This window comes from Trachemys scripta, chromosome 6 (assembly GCF_013100865.1).
Source record: "Trachemys scripta elegans isolate TJP31775 chromosome 6, CAS_Tse_1.0, whole genome shotgun sequence".
NCBI classification, from domain to species: Eukaryota; Metazoa; Chordata; order Testudines; family Emydidae; genus Trachemys; species Trachemys scripta.
Window position 1 is genome coordinate 89,930,798 of NC_048303.1, and position 21,570 is coordinate 89,952,367.

Below are 21,570 nucleotides of genomic sequence, written 5' to 3' on the forward strand. Positions count from 1 at the left end.
CTTTTTCCCTTCTCTATGCACACAGAGGATGTAGAAAAGTAATTTCCTGTGTAAAAATACAAGATGACATAAGGTCCAAGGTTAAATCTATTTACAAAGAAAATCACTGCCAATGTTTAGAAAATTCTGCTTTTATTTGAAATATTTTGAGGTGTTTCTGACTTCCAATGATATTTAAGCAAATAATGTTTTCTCTCCAACAAACTGTAGTGAACAAGCCCTCTGTATTGATTTTTCCACTGATTTCTGAACTGTCTACTCATGTTGTGATCCATTTATTTAAATAAAGAAGAAGAACCTGTAGGAGTTCTATTTTCCTACCCTTCAGGCCTGTTCTGAAAGGGTTTAACATGCCGCACAAGGCACTTTAGAAGAGAAACTCGTAAAACCTGATGCCATCAGCTGACACATGCCTCATTATTCTACAGTCTGGATTGTTTACAGCAGGGTGAGACCTTTGATATTGTTGTAGCATATGATGTAGATGATGGGGCCAAAATGAGGCAGAGACTGGAGCAGTGGGGAAGGAAAAGACTCATTCAGAACAAACATTGAACCCTGGTTCTTGAATTCCTGCAGATACACTAGTGTCACTTGGGACAATTGTTTTTAAAATATTTGGTGTGTTTGAGGTCTACATACTTCAGGGAACTGGTCATGACAGGTGACCTCTAAGTCACTAGTTCAAGTCAGTGTATGATGATGGTTAAAAGCCTTTCCCATCTAATAGTTGTTGGATGAGCTACAGGAAATGAGCTGGTGGTTTTAGCTGGTGGTTTCAGTTACCAGGTGTCCAGAGGTGTTCCTATTTGGTAGGTGGCTCCATCATAGAACAGCCTGAACACAACTGATACCCTTATTCATACTCTAGGAAAAAAGATGAAGGATGGAACAGAAATGCCTTTTAACTAATTGAATCAATAACATTAATAAAACACTAAGGTTGTACTAACTTCTCATTTCTGGAGATGATTGTTCTGAGTCAGTGGTGAAATATATTAGTAATAGAGTGTGGACACTGATGCTGTCCATGTTATACCTTCTTTGTGGATAGAGCAAATTGGTTTACACTGCTGTCAATCCGGCGCCTTTTATAAGCACTAATAATTCTTTAAAAAGCAATGTTTTAGAGGTAAAGTTCAGAAGGGCATATGCTCAGCTTCCCTTTTGGATGTGCAAAAATGAACTGTAGGCACAAATTGGAATGCTTGTGTATCTAGCTACTTCATTAGGTAGTAGTCAGATTTGTGCCCACAACTGAACTGCAAGTGCAAAAAAAAAAGTGTACAAATTTTGAAAGCTCAGCTTGTGAAATTTAGTCCTTGGTGCTCAAATTAGTCTCATGTACTTCTCTTCTCACATGGCTATTACTTATGCAACAGATAATCCAAGATTTTACGGGGCTTAGCAGTGTGTACAGTGATCATCTTTAAGTAAAGATGAACTTTGCACAAGTTCTCTAATGCACCAGGTCCATACAGGCTTTTCTTCAGCATCAGGATACATATTTATTTGTTCCACTCCTCCACTGACATCCCAGGATGATAATGTATTGCATGAGATTGTTCCATACTTCTGCCCTTTTATAGACTCCACTGCCATACAAGAAAGCATTGAGTGTGGTGACTTTCTACGTCAGCAGTTTAGAGGATAATTTTCATTATCTTGATATATTAAGAATAAACATTGAAAATCCCAGCCCTAGTTTCTGTGCCATCTTTTCTTTCTGGAGTATGGTGACATAGTTTGGAGGTTCTTTTCCTTGTGTATAAACCTGCCAATGTGCACAAAAGACCGATGGGATTGAATATATGCAACTACAATATTTTAATACTATCTGAAAATAGCTCCTACACACATGCTTTAATTGAAGACAGGCCAGGTTTGTATTAGACATTTCAATGTGACCCTGCTCTGTAAAGTGATTCTAAGAATGTCATTGATTTCTCTTTTAAATGTGCATAGTTTACAGGTTAAAAAGATGTTTTTCTAACTGCCAGCCCTGCACTCTCAGCCTGGGCTTTGGCAGTTAAGCTGTATTCTTTCCAGCTCATGCTTTACCAACAATCACAAAGGGGCTGCAGACCCAATAAGGGCATCAGTTTCATCTGTGACACATTACTGTCTTCAAATTATCCCTGCCGTAAAACCTATGCAATTCCACTGCCGTCAATAGGTTTGCACAAGTGTAACTGGTAAACAATTATGTTGACGATGTCCACATTGGAATACAACACAGCTCACTCAATCTTTTCTGTACTGACAGCAAAACTAACGGCTAAAAATCAGTAACAACTTACTTTTTGTCACTAAAATGAGCAGATGTGACTGAACACCCACAGGGTCTGTTGAGTTAAATGGTGCTTGTTTTGAAGTCTCCTTTCAGTGTAAAACCGCACTTTAAAATACATCTGGGTTACTGCCAATGTAGCTTAAGTTGAACTTTTGCTCTTGCCTTTATAACGTTAGCATTTCTGAAGCACCTAGGGTATGTCTACGCTGCATCTGGGAGTGAACCTCCCAGCCTGGGTCCACAGACTAGTGCTTGGGGCTTGCACTAGCACACTGAAAAGAGCTGTGTAGATGCTGTGGCTCGGGCTCTGAAGCAGGGACGGAGCAGGCTTCGCAGCCTGAGCCAGGATGTCAAAGCAACATCTACACAGCTATTTTTAGCATGCTAGCATGAGCCCCACTAGCTGAAGCTTGTGGACCCAGGTGTAGACATGCCCATTGAGGCCCCACTTGAAAAGGGGCCCTATTGTGCTAGGCACTGGGCATACACAAAAATAAGAAAAAGTCCTTATGCCAAAGAGTTTACCATCTAAAGAAATGTGAAAGTCAAAGGCATTATCATCATCATCACCACTTTTCAGCTAGGGGATGAAAGCACGCAGTGAGAAAATGAATATCCCAAGAGCACACAGGAAGTGTGTGGCAGAGACAGTAATTGAACCCAAGTCTCCCAAGCCCTAATTAAGTGCCTAGAGAGCTGGGCAAAGTTCCTGAGTGTCTCGACCCCTCGCGATGGTCTGGATGGTGAAAAGAAAATGCTTAACTAAAACAAAACGTATCTGGTTCAGATGAACCTTCTGATATAGGGCAACTCGTCCATATACCATAAAGAAGACAGGAAAAGTATAAACACTAGAAAAGGTTTTGCTGCTGCAGCAAAAGAGATGTCAAAATAGCACCAGCTTAAATACCAGGCTGAGTAATGCATGGAAATCTGAGATGTCTAATAATACACTATCTAGTAATAGACAGCCAGGGCAGACGAAGAAAATATTTGCATTTAGCTCCTTTTCTTCTCGTTCCATTAGCGCCCTTTATCAGATTGAAGAATCTGACTGTCTCTAAATTGTTCAGTGAGGCAGCATCTTCCCTAACGGAAAACTGGGCTGGGAGTCATTTAGCATAATGACAGATAGGACACCTGCCATTTGAAGGATTATTACTGGTTGGATTGACCTATTCTGTGCAGAGTTTTAAAGAAATATTAAGAGATGTCATGAAAAGAATGAAAGGAAAGCTAAGGTTTCCTTCCTTGCTGCTTCAGGATAAAAAAAATAGAGGAAAATATTAAAGTCCTGTGTGTAGTTTCTCATCTGGTTATTAGGTCATATTTCTTAAATTATATACAGTACCATACAGGTTGCTTATTGCTACTGTTTTTCTTACACATATCTCATCCCACTATAATAATATAAAATACAGTACAATTTATTTTTGTATATTTTGCATACCAAGCTACAAGCAAACATTTCACTAGACGATAATAGTGTATACTTGGGGATCATGGTAGACTAAAATAATAATTCACTGTTTTATGTGCACAAGGAAATTTTAGGTCATATACTGTATTACTTCTCTGAGCCTTAGTAAGTAGAAAATATCACAGTGCCATACGCAGAGGATATAGCAGGATTATACTTAAAATTTTTGCGTAAAGGGGAGCTGAAAAGGGTGTGTGGTTTTTTTTAAACAAAATCTCCAAAACCCTTTTATAAGATTTCAAAAGAGGGGGGGGAAGTCTATAAATAACTACCAAAGAAAACTTTATTTGGGCTGTATTTTAGTAAAATCTTAGACAATTACCATCAGGTAAGATCGTGAGAAACCTGAGCTGTCAAATTCTGGTTTTCCTTGGATATCAATGACATCACAAGTACCATAAACAAATCTCTGAATGAACCATCCCTATTTTCATCTCTGTTTGTGGTGATGTCTTTATTGAATGACAGTTTAGGTGTCTGCCCATCACGGGATGAACTTTTAAAGTTCCTCCAGAGTCCAACAGACCATCCTGGTGCTCCTAATTCACTAGTGAATGCTGTCCCAGATTTCCCAGCATGGACTGAAAAATGTAATGTTTTATCCATCTGACAAATTCTGACAATTCTCTTCTATTATGTCTTCTTTTAAGAATGTTGAGTCAGAGAAACTTTGTTGTGAATGTTTGGCACAGCACTAGGCCTTTTACCATTTTCAGACTCTTACAGATTGTAGCACTGGAGAGGGTTATCTGGTGAATTATTTTTATGTTGACAGGGCCCCTTTAATAACATGTATTACCTCTATTGCTGAGTTTCCTATTTTACAACCCATACAATAGCATCATGCAATTTGCAGTGTCTACTATTCTTGTGTGTTGTGTGAGGGTTTAGCGTAGACCCTGAAATGATCTTGTCATACTTCCTGACCACATATATGCACAGTGCTGTCTGCTCAATCATGCCTTTATACTTATTAAGGTTCACTGATGCAAGATGGCACCTGACAAAGTCTCTTTTCAGACATAAAACAGTGAATTGTTGTTACAGTCTCCGAGCATGTACAGTATTTACTTCACATGTCCACGCAATAAGAGGCCTAAAAGTTTCATATCCTCTTTCCAGTATGGAATTTGACCCTTGAAAATCTCTTATGACAATTCAACTAGTAGAACGGAAATCTTTCCCCTAAGGACTTTAGAAAAATATTTGTACTATTTCCACGTATATAAGCTCCATTATGCTGTCTTCCTTGTATATTACACAAACGAACAACATTTCTGAGGCTCTGGAACATGTATCCTCTTGCCTGATCTATCCATAAATTATACCAACTCCTTTCAAATCCTCAGATTAAATTCTTTATTTTCTCTTGGCTCCCTCCGGTAGGAGCTACATTTCATAACATAGCTAAAACCTCTTTCATTTTTGCTTCACTTTAGAGAATCATGCATTTTTGTAATAACCCCACTGTCTGATCAAAAGCACCCCAACTGCCTACATGAGAGGCATAGGGTAGTCATTTGACCATTTACATGAGGCCTGATCCTGTGATGTCCCATTGATTTGCATGGTTGCTGTGGGCACTTAGCACCTTGCTGGATGGACTGGGCACATAGTGGGAGAAGGAGCTATATATGGGCACATTGGGAGTATGCTGCAGCAGTCGGAAGAGGAAAGCTGGCCCACTGGTTAAGGTGCTAGCCTGGGACTTGGGAGACCTGTATTCAGTTTCCTGGTCCACAGACCTCCTGTATGCCCTGGGCAAATCGTGTAATCTCTCTTTGCCTCAGTTTCCCAACTGTATAATGGGGATGATAGTGCTTCCCTACCCTACAGGGGTGTTGTGAGGATAAATGACTTAAAAGTTTGTGTGGCGCTCAGGTACTGTTGTGATGAGGACTGTCACAAGGTAGCTGGTCCCTGTGAGCAGTCCAGGCCCATCTCCCCTGTGTCAAAATTAGATGGACCCAATTAAGGGGTGGGACTACAAACACCTGTCAGAGGACAGGAAGAGGAAGAGTCATTGGGGCAGGCTGTGCCTGGGGAGAGAAACCAAAGAGGAATAGAGCTAATGCTGGTGGTGGGTCCCTGGAACAACTGAAGGGGAACAGAATTGACTGTGAGAAGAGAACTGGCTGGAACTGGGAAACTGAAATGAGTGCTTATAAATCTGGGGAGAAGCCCTGCTGTGCCACATTTGGTGGTGAATGCAGGCATTTCAATCAGCTCCTGATACAAGGGGAGAGTGAAGAGGATTTCTGGTGCCCAGTGAAGAGGGGAAAAACAGGCAGGGTGCTGCAGAACAACCTTTGGCAATGAAGGCATGCTTGGCTGGTGGCCACTATGTTACAGGGACCATCTAAGTACCTAAATTAGATATTTCCAGAACTTTGCATTTATGGTAGCAGATGAACTAGGAAAGAATTTTCCTCTGAGTAGATGAAGTGTACCAGTTACTATCCTGATACCATGTCTGATATGTTTTTCCCATGAGAAGCTGCCATTGCTATATGATATCTTAGCTTGAATTGTGACTGGAGTTGCAGAGTTCTTCCACAGAGAGATGTGGCTTCCATATTCTACCCCAAATATACCTCCACAGGACTGTAAACAACATTTGATGCTCTAACCTTACCCCTGATTCTTCTGCTTTCAAATTGTAGACATCAACAGTTAGAGATTTGGAGATGAGGGGCATCAATGGAGCAATGCCTATTCACACTAGCTGTAGATCTGGCCCACAGTTGCATGCATTTTGCAGGGTTCTAAATGAACTGTATGAACTCTAGAGAGAGACCTGGGCACCACTGTAGACAGTTCAATGAAGACCTCTGCTCAGTGTTCAGCTGCAGTCAAAAAAGCAAACACAATGTTAGGATGCATCAGGAAGGGGGGGGTTAATAATACAGTGCCCATTATAATGCCTTTATATAAGTGAACATTGTGGCCTCGGCTGGAATACGGTGCAGTTCTGGTCACGCTGTCTCAAAGAAAGGATATTGCAGAAATGGAGGGTGTTCAGAAAAGGGAGATGAGAATGATCAAGGGCATGGAGATGAAGAAATAGGCTAGTGCCCTACTCACTGAACTATCCTTCCTGACCTATGCACTTGGGCTACTGCCAATGTAGCATAAGTAGATTGCCTGTCATCCCATAACTACTTAGTGTCGTTAGTAGTCTCTTTAGAGGAACCTTGTCAAATGCTGTTGAAAGTCCAAATATATTATTTCATCTGGTTTTCCTTTTTCCACTAATTTATCCAAATATTCAAATATTCTTATAGACTAGTGAAGCACAATTTTCTTTGCAGAAACTATGCTAGTTATATCCTATCATATCATGATCTTCTAGGTGTTTCATTATTCTATGTTAATTATTGTTTTGACCAATTTACCAGGTACAGATGTAAGGCTCACTGTCTGTATTTCCTGGATCACCCCTAAAGAAATATAGACACATTTGCTCCCCTCCAATCCTCTATTGCTGCATATTTTTCCTAGGAGCTCAGCCACTGACCGCATTCCTAATCTCCTTCAGGAGTCTCGGATGTATACCATCTGGACCCGGTGATTTATTGCTTTGTAATGTATCAGTTTGTTCCATTGTTAATTTATCAGTTTTGTCATCCTTGTCAAGGATTTTAAATGCTAGAAAGAAAAAAGGTACAATGAAAGACAGACATAATTCCTTTCGATAACAAACACCTGACCACCATTCTTACAGGTACCAAATGGGTAAGGCTATATTATAACCCCTCAGTATTTCAGTGACACCTGAGATTTGGGAGAAGTGTATTTCAATTCTGCTCCATCTTTATCGGCAGTGTGTGACCCTCCCAAATATTAAAGTCCAAATTCAGATAAACATCTAAATGTTTGGGTTTTTTTCTGATACTTAGCCAAGGCCCTTTATTCTGGGAAATCAGGCTGGAAGCCTTACAGAACCTGGATTATTCATGGAGTCCCAGTACTCAACAATTTTGGCTGGACCAGAACACCAGGAGAATGAATGTCCTTTCCCAGGGAATTTTAGTACTTCCAATAAACTTTCTGAAACACAAAAAAGTTTCAGGTTCAGTTTGTATCAATTTCTGGATGACAGAACTCAGGCATTTATTTAATTCATTTATTTATTTAACCCAAACCAGTTTGATCATCCCTGATCTCAAAGGGCAAAAGTATTGCTCTATGCCCCACGCCTCCCTTTTGATTATGAAGGAAACTCCATGTGTGGAATGGGTGCAGACCAAGCAATAGGGAACATACTGTGGATAAGAGAGGTGCAGTGCAGACTGAGGAGGATGGGCATGATTCTGACCTCACTTGCACCAGTGTAACTCCATTGACTTCAGCAGAGCTATTCCTCATCTACAGAATTGGGCTGGTGAATATTGCCCTATGTTAGCTATCCTCTAGTGCAGTGTGTGTGTACGTGCGTGTTTATAACAAACTGTCAAGGCATGTGAGAAAAGAGGAGGAGTTGGGGAGGAGCGACAAGGAAGCCATTGTTACTGAATGGGGTTGGATGGGAGGAAGTTCAGTAAACAACCTGCTCATTTGGCATCATGGTTTCATCAGGCAGGGCCTAGGAAACTAATTTAGTGGCACTGCATATCACTTGTCTATTCTCTCGCTCTTAAACTATCAGCATATTAATGCTCTTGGAAGAGGATATTTTTTAAACATTTCTTCTGCCCCACTTGTTCCCCCCCTGCCTTGCTCTTTTTTGTTACCAACTAGGGGAAATGGAAAATTGCCTTCTTGTTTTCACACTGCTCAGTCATTTTAATGTAAGCCCACAGCTCTTCTAGTTAGTGAATTCTAACATTTCAAACTGTAATGTAATGTGCCATAAATGACATTCCATGCCATAAAATGTTGCAGAAGGATATACTTTTACGCCTCAGAGTGATGGTTGGATTCTGCTGAACTGGATTAGTAGGAGATTGAATCAGAGCTAAGACCAAACAAAAGAAAAAAGTTCCACGTTCACCCTGGAGTTCACTTGCTTTTTTTCTGTTCCCCCAGCCCCACAATAAGAGGATTACCTTAAATCAAGAGCATCAGTGTCAATGAGCACCAGAAAACTTAATACATAGAAGGGCAGGGAGATCAAAGCTTAGCACCTGGAGAATTCCACATGCTCTGGATTAATAAAACAATACACTGTTACATAAATCTTGAGCAAGGTTATTCATGGAAACACATACAAAAAAGAAATTACTGTAGGGGTCAGATAACTGATATTTAATACTGGTGCTATCACTATCAGAGAGTACCCCCCCACACACACATTAGAAGTGCGTTGACACAGGGCAGTGAGATAGTATTGTGTTTTAAATATTTTTACTCTAAAATTAACATTAGTTTTTGGACCTGGATACTGCACATCTGCAAGCCAGCGGAAATACCAAAATCTCACATGCTCCTTTGATTGTTACATTTAAGATATCATGTGTGCTACCAGCTCAGCTGCTGCAAGGCATTAAAGTCGGTTACTCCAAGCTTGTAAAGTACTTTGGAAATACTATAGACAGGGATTAAAGAAGATGAGTATTCCACATGGTTTCAGAAAGGATGATAAACAGAAGGTAATGCACTACAGTTAAAGTGATATATTGACTACATGTGGAGAGCAATAGCATGACATCCCCTCTGATGATTTGGGGTTTTTTTTAGTGGTTTTGAAACTATATGCTTTTATCGAGCCATTAAATTTCTAGGAAGAGCTACACGCATTATACCTCTGTTTAGTGCTTACTGATAGACTGGAAACAAACAAACCAGAATTGGAGAGACTCACAAATCAGCTTCTTTCTGGATCTACATCACTGCTGAACATCACTTTGAGATTTAATTAATAAGGTTTTTTTAAAATCATTGATTGCCTTTATATAGCATCTTTCACCCCCAAATGATTTCAATATGGTTTACAAAGGAGGGGCCAACTTTTGCATTCAGATATGGCAGTGGCATCCAACCATTGTATTTGTGGGCATAATTTTTCCCTCTACAGTATATGATATAAAGAAGAATCCCCCACCACTGAAATGATGTCACCTCTGGGAAACTGCAGCTGTTTAATAGTGAAGAGCAACACTACACAATGCTCTAGGTTGAAGAAATTAGATCCCAATGAGCTGGTGGTAGCAGTAGTAGTACTACTTTCTCCTAAAACACCGTAATGTCCATGAGCTAGTTGTGTATTTTTAAAATGACAACAAATACCACAAGAGAGAGGAGGAAGGACCTGATTTCCCTCCCTCTTAGTTATTTGCACCAGTGTAACTCCAGTTGAATTCCTGGGAGTTATTCCTGATTTACACCAGTATGAGGTCCAAACTGTGTACCCATCTGTCCCTGCAAGTTGGTGCCACTTAGAAGATCCAGAACTCGATACACTGTTCTTAGAGCACACAGTGGGCTCTTCTACCATATTAGGAGATGGTTTGCTGAAGGAAATAAACATCCCATTTCATCCTGAAGGTGGCAAGACTCAGGCTCAATTTGTTCTGGTAGGAATAAATTCCACAGCCAATAGTCTTCTGCTGGGAATGCTCTGCCCCTGACTCCAGCCGCTTCCAGCTTAGGTTCCTGCAGCCTGAGCATCCCCATCAGATGTAGCTGCCATGGAGGGCAGCAGTCCTTCAGGAAGCTTGGCTCAAGCTCAGGTAGGATTATAAAGGTTAGAACAAGGATTTTTGAAATATACCCAGTATCAGACTGGAAGCTAGTGCAGATTACTGGTAGGATATAGTCCCAATAGTCTATTATATTTAGTAGATGGACATTGCCCCAATTAAGTTTCTGGATAGATTTCAGGCAGAACTACAGACAAATAAGCGGAATGTACCCATCCTGGTTGGAATATGACTGGGACACCAGGGTTCATTACTTGTGCTTTTACAGTATGGGCAGGGCCGGCTCTAGGTTTTTTGCTGCCCCAAGCGCAAAAAATAAACAAAACCTCTGAGAGCGCAACTGCCGAAGCAAAAAAACCCAAAACCACCTGGAATGCCACCCCTGGAATTGTGCCGCCCCAAGCACGTGCTTGGTTTGCTGGTGCCTAGAGCCGGTCCTGAATATGGGATATTTAAGGACCACAGGTAATCAGAACCTTGGTTTTCTCTCTCACGCAAAAGACAGCACCTTCAAGACAGCACCACATCCCCTAATAACATGCTTGCCAGTGGCATCAGCTGAATCACCAGCATCACTTGCTACAGCACCTAGGTGTTCCTTGCAGGTCTCTCATCTGAGCACTCACCCACTTCAGACCTCCTTACTCTAACTCGTGAGCTCTTGTGGAGTCACAGAACAAGTTGGTATCACTCATTTAGCAGTAAAGATGATTTTTAATATAATTTTCCCATTCCACTATTCCTAATGTACAGAATAATATCAGATACAGTGAATGAGAAACTGTAGTATGTTTTGAAATTCTCTGTACTGCATGGTACTTGTTCTATGGTGTTAAGATGCAGTGAGTCAGAAGTTACTTTTGGGCCTAAGTTTGTTGTCAGATGTTTAGTTCCCCTGTTATTTTTATTTCAGTGTCTTTATCCTCTATGCTAGGAACTTTGTAATATTTTGTACAATCTACAATATTTTAACTTTGAAAGGCTATGGAACAATAAAGTACAAAATAATGTGGAGCTGATTGTTCTCTCACACCAGTTTAAATTAGAAGCACTAACTTTAATATAATAAGGGAGTTAGACTGATGTATAATTGGCCTCAGTGGGAGGAGAATCAGGCCTTGTTTTTGTAGACATGTACTAAGCAAAAGTTGTTTTTGCATAACTAGACAAAATGCAGTTCTGCCCAGCTAAATGATTTAACTTGTACTGTACTATTTTTTGTCTAGATGAATGGTTGAAAAAACAATACAAAAATTCAAAATGGTTATTATGAAGTTTTGAATTAAAAAAATCAAAATCTGAAATATTTCTATCAACTCTATCTGATTGAAGCATTAAAAGAACATTGACAAATATATTTTTCAATTTTTTTCACGATTTTTCTGTTGAAATTCAATTTTTTGACAAAATTTCAGTGACCTGTTTTTTTTACCAAAGCTATTAATTACTTAACACCTAGTTCAAATGACCCTCTCATGTTCCAGTAAGACTCTTTGAAAGTAGGCAGTGTCCATAGGAACTCAGTAGAAAAAGTGAGATAAGCCAGTGTGAAGAGCAGGTAATAGGACAGATGTTGAGAGAAATTCTCTGGTCCACTACCCGACATTTAGTTCTGACATGAAAAGAATACATCCACATTTATTTTTTTCTTGTTTTATCTTTCTTTTCAGCATGATAAACCATAGAAATAAGCATCTAGATTTAAAATCATCCTGAAGAACAGAGAAGTTACAGGTTTACTTGACATGTTTGACACTGCATTCCACATATAATTTTTTGTATTATAGTAATGTACTATACACACTGTGGCTCCAGTGACATGAAGGGGTTAACCAGACAACTGAGGATTTCTCTTGTGAGGCAAGTGCCCAAAATGGCCTAAGACTGGCATAGCCAGTTCTCTACCACCCCTACTTTCAGCTCTTGGCATAGAGGGGATGGCCGTTTAAAGTGAGTGAGGCCACAGTGTTTCTGGGTGGCCCTAGGTTCAGGGGGATGTAAAGCCACCTTTGCCCCTCCAAGACCAGCATCTCAAAATTGGGCCCCTGATTTACAGCTCTCTGGCTGGAGATAGGAGAGATGAGGTGAGTTGGAGTTATTGTATTAAGAGGGGTAGGGAATTAGTGAGACAGATGGAGAGAAGACCAACAGAAATCAGAGGACAGCAAGGGGGGCCTTAAAGGAAAACAGAGCTGACTAAGCAGAAAGGAATATGAGAAGGGACAAAAATCTGAAGGCATATAGATAAGGAATCGGAGTCAGTGGAGACCCTTCAGGACAGTCATGGTATCTTGTTCACATGAATGAGTAAGAGAGCATAACCAGGAATCAAACCTATATCCCTCTGCTTGCAGTGCACGGCATTAGGCACTAGGCTAGCTCTTCAAACAATGTTTATCAAAAGTTAGAATTGTCACTTTAAGAAGACAGAGAATTAGAACATGGGCAGCAACAAGAGCAGACAATTGCGAGCAGTGGCTTGGAGGTTCTATTCACAGTTCTGCCATTAACTTACTTTGTGGCATTAACCAGTCTTGGCCTCAGTTTACCATTATGCAAAATGAGAATTATATTAACCATTACTTAACTAATATGGACTTTGTGAGGCTTAATTAATGTTTGTAAAGCATTTTGAGATCTTCAAATAAAAAATGCTAGAGAAGTACAAATTTCTGATGTAATAATAAATAGCTTTAAAATATTTATATAGCATCGTCGGCAAACGCTGAAAAAATATCATGAATATTGAAGCAGTCACATATAGATCAAATAAAACCAAACATAGGCATAATTCAGACTGGGCAGAATAGCAAATCCATCCAGCTCCTGGAAGCTTTTGCAATGCCACAGAATCCCCGAAAAGGGGGCTTCTGGAGCAGCTGGGCTGAGTGTTTATTGACCCTGACACTTTCTTTTCAGGTCATTATGCCATGATATTTTATTAAGCCCTTATAAGAGTCATGTATCAAACCTAATTTGCTTTTTAACTAAAGTATTCCACTGTATTCCAAGTATTCTATAATACTCCCATCTCAATCTTTGAGATATTCAGTTTTTAAATCTCAACGAATGAGAGTATATTGCACAGCTTAAAACTCAAATGACACCGATAAAATGCTTTTTATTCTTTTAGATTACGTTTTCCGCAGTTACAACTTCAGTATTTGATAGTTTCACTTAAGCTTTGGGATGAATGTATTTTATGGCACAAAGGTTCCATGCCAGGAAGTTCCAAGTATCAGAAGAGTCCCAATTTAGCATTTTAGGAGTACTGTAAAAATGTACCTTAGAACACAAGTGAACATATCAGGTTTTAAAAGTTATTTTTCTCTGTAAACACACTGAGGAGACAGAAGAGACACAAGTCTAAATGACTTTTCCATGAGCCTTTGGTAAATTTATAATCACGTGCAAGGTTACACTGTAGAGCGATTTTACTGAATAAATTTGCCTAGATCCTGATCTGCAGCCAAGCAGTGCAGTTCAGGGAAAATGGGGAATGCAAGGTTGTCTTTAACCTACCCATCTGCTCCACAACTCCTGGGACCATCCAGGCTCTGGGCCAATACCCCAGCACAGATTACAGCAGTTTGGGGCTCTAATTTGCAAAGGTTGCCAATGTCCCAAGAGATCATTCTGGCCGCAGGGGATCTCAGAGCTATAGAGATGGCCAGGCCTCACTCCATTTTCTCCAGCCTCATCCCTGCACTGGGAGTAGAGGATGGCATAGGAACCTCTTCAGGACTTCTACCCATCTTGGGATCCTCCCCTCCCCAGAGGTAGCTACACCAACTTCAGGACAGCTTTCAGCACAAAGGTGGCAAATGGGGGCCCTTACCAACCTTTCCCCAAAATAACCTTGCAATGCACAGCCTAGTGACACCTATAGCAGCTTATCTAACCATACACAGTTCAGGCATAATTGCCTCTGCCCAACATATGCATGAATCTTAATGGTTTTAAAGTATTTATGGCATGGGTGAGATTCTTTACTTATTTTTGTGAAGGAAATTGAACACATTTCTAAGAGCTCTTATTCAAAAGAAATAGACTTCTCAGTTGCCAACAACTGTCTCCTCAGTTAGGTTAGACCTACCAGCCTTGCAAGGTCCACAGTCTTTTGGATCTTGTATGATGTAGAAGGCTACAAACTGTAAAGCTTTACATTGATTCAGTGAAAAGGCAAATTTATATGGTAGCCATTTTGAAAGCACGTATAAAAGACTCAAGCGAACCTCACTGAATATCAGCAGAGGTGTTTGGGGGTGAAATCTACACAGTGCCTTAATTTATTGTGCCAGAAGGAAGAAAAGTGACTACAGTATAGAAGAATTTAATTCTTCTTTAAATATTATTCCTGGGAATATTTTATCACGAAGTATTCGGCTTCAAATTGAATTTTATATTTTCATTGCAGGACCACATTCCTTGTGCTCAGCTCTAAAATGAAATTGTTTATACAGACAAAAAATAGTTGATTTTATTGCATGGCAGAGAAAGATTTGGGATTTTGTTTCTGCTTTTCCCTTCCAAAACCCAGCCTTTTAGAGCCTGTATATAAAGTGATATACAGTGTAGCACATTAAAAGCAGCATATCAGACACAACACAAGCATGGATACCATTCCCTTTTCGAGACTGAAAAGTGTCCTATGCCATGTGGAGCTTCTGAGTAAATTATAATTCATATCTTTCTTATGGGAGCAAATTCCTCTTAATCACAAAAAAAATGAAGATGGATACCTGCTTTTCTACAGTGAGAATTGACGTCAATCCTTAAACCACAGAGAGAGAAAAAGCAAAAGAGCAAGTCAATTCCATTGCTACTGTTGAAAATTTAGGGCCCCCTGGCTTTGACAGTGTCTGTCAATGAGGAAGGATGGGCTTGTGGTTAAGGCACAAGAATCCTGGTTTGTATTCCCAGCTGTGCCATAAACTTCCTCTCTGATGTTTAGGAGCTCATTTATTCTCTCTGCCCCTGTTTCCTCAAAGGCAAAACAGGGGTAATAGTAAGAGCTTTACCACATGACGGTATTATAAGTGATAAATTAGCACATGTTTGTAAGGGAGGCAACATTGTATGGGAAGCAAAGTGCTGCTGTTGTTGTTGCTAAAGGTTGGCCCACATGTGATCACACAAGCTGCTTCTTGTGCTGCATCATATAGGAGCCATAGAAGAAAACACCTTCCCACTTCAGTCACTGGTAGGATGTAGTGCTGATGGAGGGAGCATGCTCTTCAGATCGAAAAGCTAACAATACATATATGGTAGCTTGAGGGTGATACTTTTATTTGCTCAAAACAAGGATCCCACGTTTCATAAACAATGAAGTCAAATACAGATTGGTATATGACATGGTTATTAATGTACATAAAAGAATCTACTTCAAGTTTATTATTCCTACAGAGAAGGATCTAATGATTAAGTATTTGAGACAGGGTTGGCATAAAAATAATGTTTATGTCCAACAAGTTAAGGTATTTGTGGTCATACACTGTTGATAGCGGGCTAGTTTCAGCCCAGTGTTCTGCTGGATTCGGTAATATGATATCTCCATGGGGCCAAGAATTCTGCGTGATTTAATGTGAAAGTTTAGCACAGAGTCTATGACGGACCTCGTTGCAGCTAGGAACTTGAGTGCTGAATGTCAGAAATAAAAATGAGCTGAAACAACCTCCTGGATCCATGCCTTTCTGAACTTTAGAAATGTTCATATCAGGATCTGAATTCAAATTTTGCAGCTTACATCCATATCTGACCAGAGGAAGGTTAGACTTATAATGAAGCACCTTATAAAGAGAGGGCTGAAATATTATTCATGATGAGTTCTTTAGGAATGCGATATGCAGTGCTGCAGGAAATCCACTTTAGTTCACCACTGATCTGTGTCCACCCAACAAAGTGGCAGTGGAAATCTAACTACATGTACTATTTATAGGGATGAATATTAGCTGCCTGTTTGGAAATCATTACTGGGTGGTGAGGAAAAGAAGGGTTTTATTCTCACTAAAAGATTCATCATCACAGTTTTACCCAAGGATGGAGGAACATGCTCTCCTTTAAATGTATATATAACATCAAGATCAGCTGAAATACCTACAAGTTATCTGAAAGTCCTATAGAACTGATGGAATAATTTATATTATTAACATTAGAGGTAAGCCAAAACCATAACTCTGATATCACTGAGGTCTTCAGACACTACGACAATATAAATACATATCTAGATAAACTCCTTGTGAATTTTGGTGGAGATTCAGATCCCTGCATCCAAACCTGTCCTTTGGTTCCAGGGCATATCCCAACAGAAGGGGCCTATATTTGTTTTGCAGTTAAGATAAGCCTGAAATCCCATGAGAAAAGTGTGTGAAATTTTTTGTGCCACTAAGTCCTGGCTCCTAACACTGTTTCCTCAGACTATCACTAAATAAAACTTGTATCTGTAGTTACTTGTATGGTATGAGTGTTCATTCTCTTGTAATATGAGAGCCAAAAGTACTAGCCTTTGGTTCACAGTTCTCTTACCATCACATTCACAAGCAGATATGGCATTCCAGTACCATAAGAGGTTCTGCTGACAGCATACACACCAATAAAACAGAGTCTCTGAGACTTGTATGCATAGCTATTGGTAGGAGTGAGTAATGATATACTGAGAACATATTATATGTGCTACATATGGTGGAATACTTTTCTTTTTTCCACCATCACAAAGGACATAACAGACAATTGAAATGCCTTTATCCTAAAGAAGTAGACTCCGAGCACTTCTGAATTAGGTTGAACCTAACAAACGATCACGATCCACAGTTTTCTGTAGCTTCCTTGACACACAAGGTTACGAAACCTAGAGTTTAACAGAGCCATAGTGAAAAGCTAAATAACTTGGCAGCCATTTTAAATGTGTGTGTAAAGAAACATTCAACAAACCCTTGTCAGATATTAACTCTGATGTTGGTGAATTAAATGTACACAGTGTCATTGTTTACTTTGCCAGAATACAGAAGGAGACTAAGGTATAGAAGAATATAATCCTTCTTTAAATATTATTCCTGGGAATATTTTTATCACCAAATGTTCAGCTCCAAATTGAACTTTATATTTTCATCTGTCGGAGAAAAAGACATTTCTTGGGCTCTGATTTTACTGCATGGCAGAGAAAGATTTGAGATTTTGTTTCTGATTTTTTTCCTTCCCACAACTTTCCAAAAGCCAGCCTTTTATAGCCTGTATATAAAGTGTTATGTACCACCCCACATTAAGAGCAGCCCGTGCTTTGCCATATCAAATACAACCATGGAACTAATTTCCCTTTCAAAACTAAACGATATCCTGTGTGATATGGATTTTTGTGGGTCCAAAGATTCTTGGTCTGAACTGAACAAAATCCTCAGAATCTCAGAAAGAATACAGTGGAAAACGGCAACAGGAGGCCCATCATGCCATTCATTTTTAAGTAGAAGTTTCCATTGATTTAAATTATCTAGGAAGAGGTTTATACTCCTTTAGGACAAGCCCTACCTGCTTCTCTACACCCATTCCCCTTTCATAACTAAGGACTGCTTTGTTAGTACTTATACCATTCCGTGCTGGTAATTTTATCTGCATATATCATAGCTTTAAAAGTCAGTAATAAGGATAACTCTGGATGTGAGAGACAGTTACTCCATGGGGTTCAAAGAGGGAATGTGGTGACTCAAAATGCATTTGTTTTCAGTTCATGCTACTGCAGTTGAGCCATTTGTATGTTTAAGTGCACCTGCAGGTTGTTTACCCAAAACTTCACTTTCCAAATTGCAACATTTTGGTTCCTCTTTTCAAAGAGTGTCCTCTGCCTTCTCAGCTTTGGTGCAGACAGGATGACTCAAACAGCAACTGTGTTGGCTGCACACTAAGAAAAGACCCTCACTGAGTGGTGAGGGATAATTATATCTTCCCTGCAGAGCCCTGATCATTTTTACAACCTCATCCCGCCAGAATCCCTTGGCCAAAAGGACACTTGAGCCAGCCCAAATACAATGTAAGCATCAAATGACAGAGCTCACTAGGATCAACAACCGACAGAAGTCCCAGGTGTTAGTTCTCTCCCTCTTTTTTTTTTCCTGTTTTTTTGGTATCCATATTGTTAATTAACCCAGCACCCTTCTGATAGGACAAACTGGAGACGGAGCTCAGTGACATTTTCTGTGACATCTTTTTCTTAATATTAGCAGCCTAGAGTAAGAAGAGCTGAGAAGTAAAATGTTCAGTTCATCTAAAAAAAAAATAATCTCAAAAAGACCATACACAGTACTAATTGAAAGGGAACATGTAAAGATTCATCAAAATGGTTTCTTAATCAGAGGAGGCCTTCCTCTGTCCTTGGGGTTAACAGCTGAACAGCAGCTGGGCTTTTTTAAGAGCCACTTAAAGATATTCAGGCCCAGATCCTTAAAGGTATTGATTCCAATGGGAGTTAGGCACCTAAATACCTTTGAGGATGTGGCCTTATGCGTTAGGGCCTATTCCTACTAATCTCAATGCCGCAAGGTCAAAGCCTAATTGCTCAATCCCACTCTTTGAATTTGGTGGGAGTTTTTCCTAAGTAATGGGTGTTTGGCATGAGTAAGGAGTCTAGGACTGGGCTTCTGACTACTGATTAGGGATGGGAGAACTGGAACCAATAAAATAGGAATCAGCTCAAACCTTTGCCAAAAGCTGAGCCTTTTGTGTGTTGAAAAAATTCACGTTAGCTGTGTTTTATAAAATGATTTGTTTCATTTCTGTGCATCTCTGTACTTCCTGCTTGCCAGTAGGACTGAGAGCATAAGTGCCAGAAGACTCCAAGAAAGCCTGTTCTCAGGAGCTTTCCAGACACAATTTTCAGACTCAGTGTTTGGCGAATCCAAATTTGGGGCTATTTTTTTATAGCCAAACCATGAATCTTCTAATCGTTGGAGACTCTCCCATTTTTAATCATTTTCATTCAGCTTGGTCCAGGAGTCAGACAACAGGGCTGGGAGCTGAGAGCAGAAGCAAACCCTGCTTTAATTATGTGAAAGTGCAAAGAACGTCCTGTCGATGTTCTCATGTGGTTCCTAGCCTTCTCCAAGGCTCAAATTGTTGCATTTAACCACTGGCCTAAGTGAAGGGTGGTGCCTGGCCATCTCTACCAGAGGAAGCTTGAGGAGAGATTTTTATCTCAGAGAGACGCATCTCTTGTGTCTTTGCCCGTTACTCAACTATAATAGTATGAAGGAATCATATGGGTATGCTGGGATCCAAATAACTGTATTTAATAAATATGCACAACATGCCAGGCCTAGCTACATATATACACTGTGCTTTGCCTGGTTCCTAAAACACAGAATGCAGTGAGTACCAATAGAGCGTACACTAACAATTAAAGGGTACTACTGAATTCCTGCACACTACAATATTCCTCCATAAGCAGTCCTGGGGAATGAAGGGGGAAATGGACTGGGCCTGCTCCCTCCCTCGTATGCCTGGTCCACTCTGCAGGCCACACAAGAGAATGAGATAAAATTGAGCCTGCAGGAGATATTATGGCAAAAGGGCATTGTGTATGGGAACTTAATAAAAACATAGATTATGTTCTTATAGCTATGTGGCACTGTGCACTATCCATCACATTAACGCAACAGGGAAATCCTCAGGGACATCATTCAAATGTCACACAAATGGATAATGTCATAATCGGATCCCCTTAATATGGCTGGGTGGATACATATTATAGTACAGTTACAGGTGCAATCTCTCTAATTCTTTCTCTAAATATGTGTGTAATTTTATTGAGGGGCTAAGGAACTAACCAATTCCCACTGAAGTCAATGGAACTCCATTAAATTCATTGGGAATTCAGTTGGACCCTAGTAGCACTGAGTTACAATAAGCAGATTTAGGCAAGCACTGTGTTAGCTTCTCCATACAGCTCCGCCAAATGCACTTCAGTTCTAATCTGCACAACCCCTGTGACTCCAGTCCTGGGCCTCTCTTGATTAGAACTGGCCAATTGTGTCCAGTTCTGTGGTGGCTAATGTGACTAGGATGAGATGACTTGACAAACTCATTTTCACTTCCATCATTCTCTGGCTTCTTCCAGTTCGACCAAATATTTGTCCTGGTCCCTTGCCTCAACTCCCTCTTCCTTATCCATATTGCCATCTTGTTGATCCTTGACTCCATTTACTCAGGACTATAACTGGAATTTCTGAAGCTTTGTGAAGGGGACCCAAAACACCTCCAAACAGGGCAACTGGTGACCTTTGAGAGTAATTAGGCAAAATAAGACATAAATATGTAAGTAGAACTAGTCTCTGGTAGCAGGTAATGCTGATGCTGTGGGTAGATTGTGTGTTCAAGGGTTTCCTTGAAAATTGCCCTAATTCCTGATGACAATCGCACAAATGGAAAAATATCTAGACACTTTTATGTCTTGATTTTAGACATTAGAAATACGATGGACTTGGCTGTACCCCTAGAACTATGCACCCTATTTCCTTTCCTTCCTTACCCGTGACTGGATAAAATGAAATTTATTTGTAAAAGAAACTCATTATTACTAGAGTTAATCAGAAAGTTATGGAGGGGGGGCAGGGTTCAGTGAAAAATTCTGACTCCTGAAAACAGAAAATTTTCACCCAAAACCTGAAAAATTCAATTTGAAAATGCCACCATAGTGTCTTATGGGAGTTGTAGATTAGGTACTTCATGTCCCCATTCTCCTCTATGGGTCCAACCCTCTGAAAGACTACATATCTCATTATGCAGCATGGGAGTCCCTGGATGTAATGCTTCATGGGAGATTTAGTCCCACTGCAGAGCCTGGCCAATAAAGGATAATGAGGGCATGAAGTATCCAGACTACAACTCCAGTGAGATACTGCTGCAGTATTTCCAAACTGAATTTTTTTTTTCAGGTGTTCAGGGTTTTTTTTAATGAAAAGTCAAAATTTTCCATGGAACGCAGACACATTTTATATAAAGAATATTTAGTCAAAAATTCAATTTTCCATTGAAAAATATTTTTGATAGAAAACTTTCTATCAGTCCTAGATATAATTCAATCTGAAATAAAAAAGAATTAATCTGTTGCAAGATAATAGACACCGTTGAGTGTTTATGGTGATGCTAACAACACAACCTAAGAGAAATTT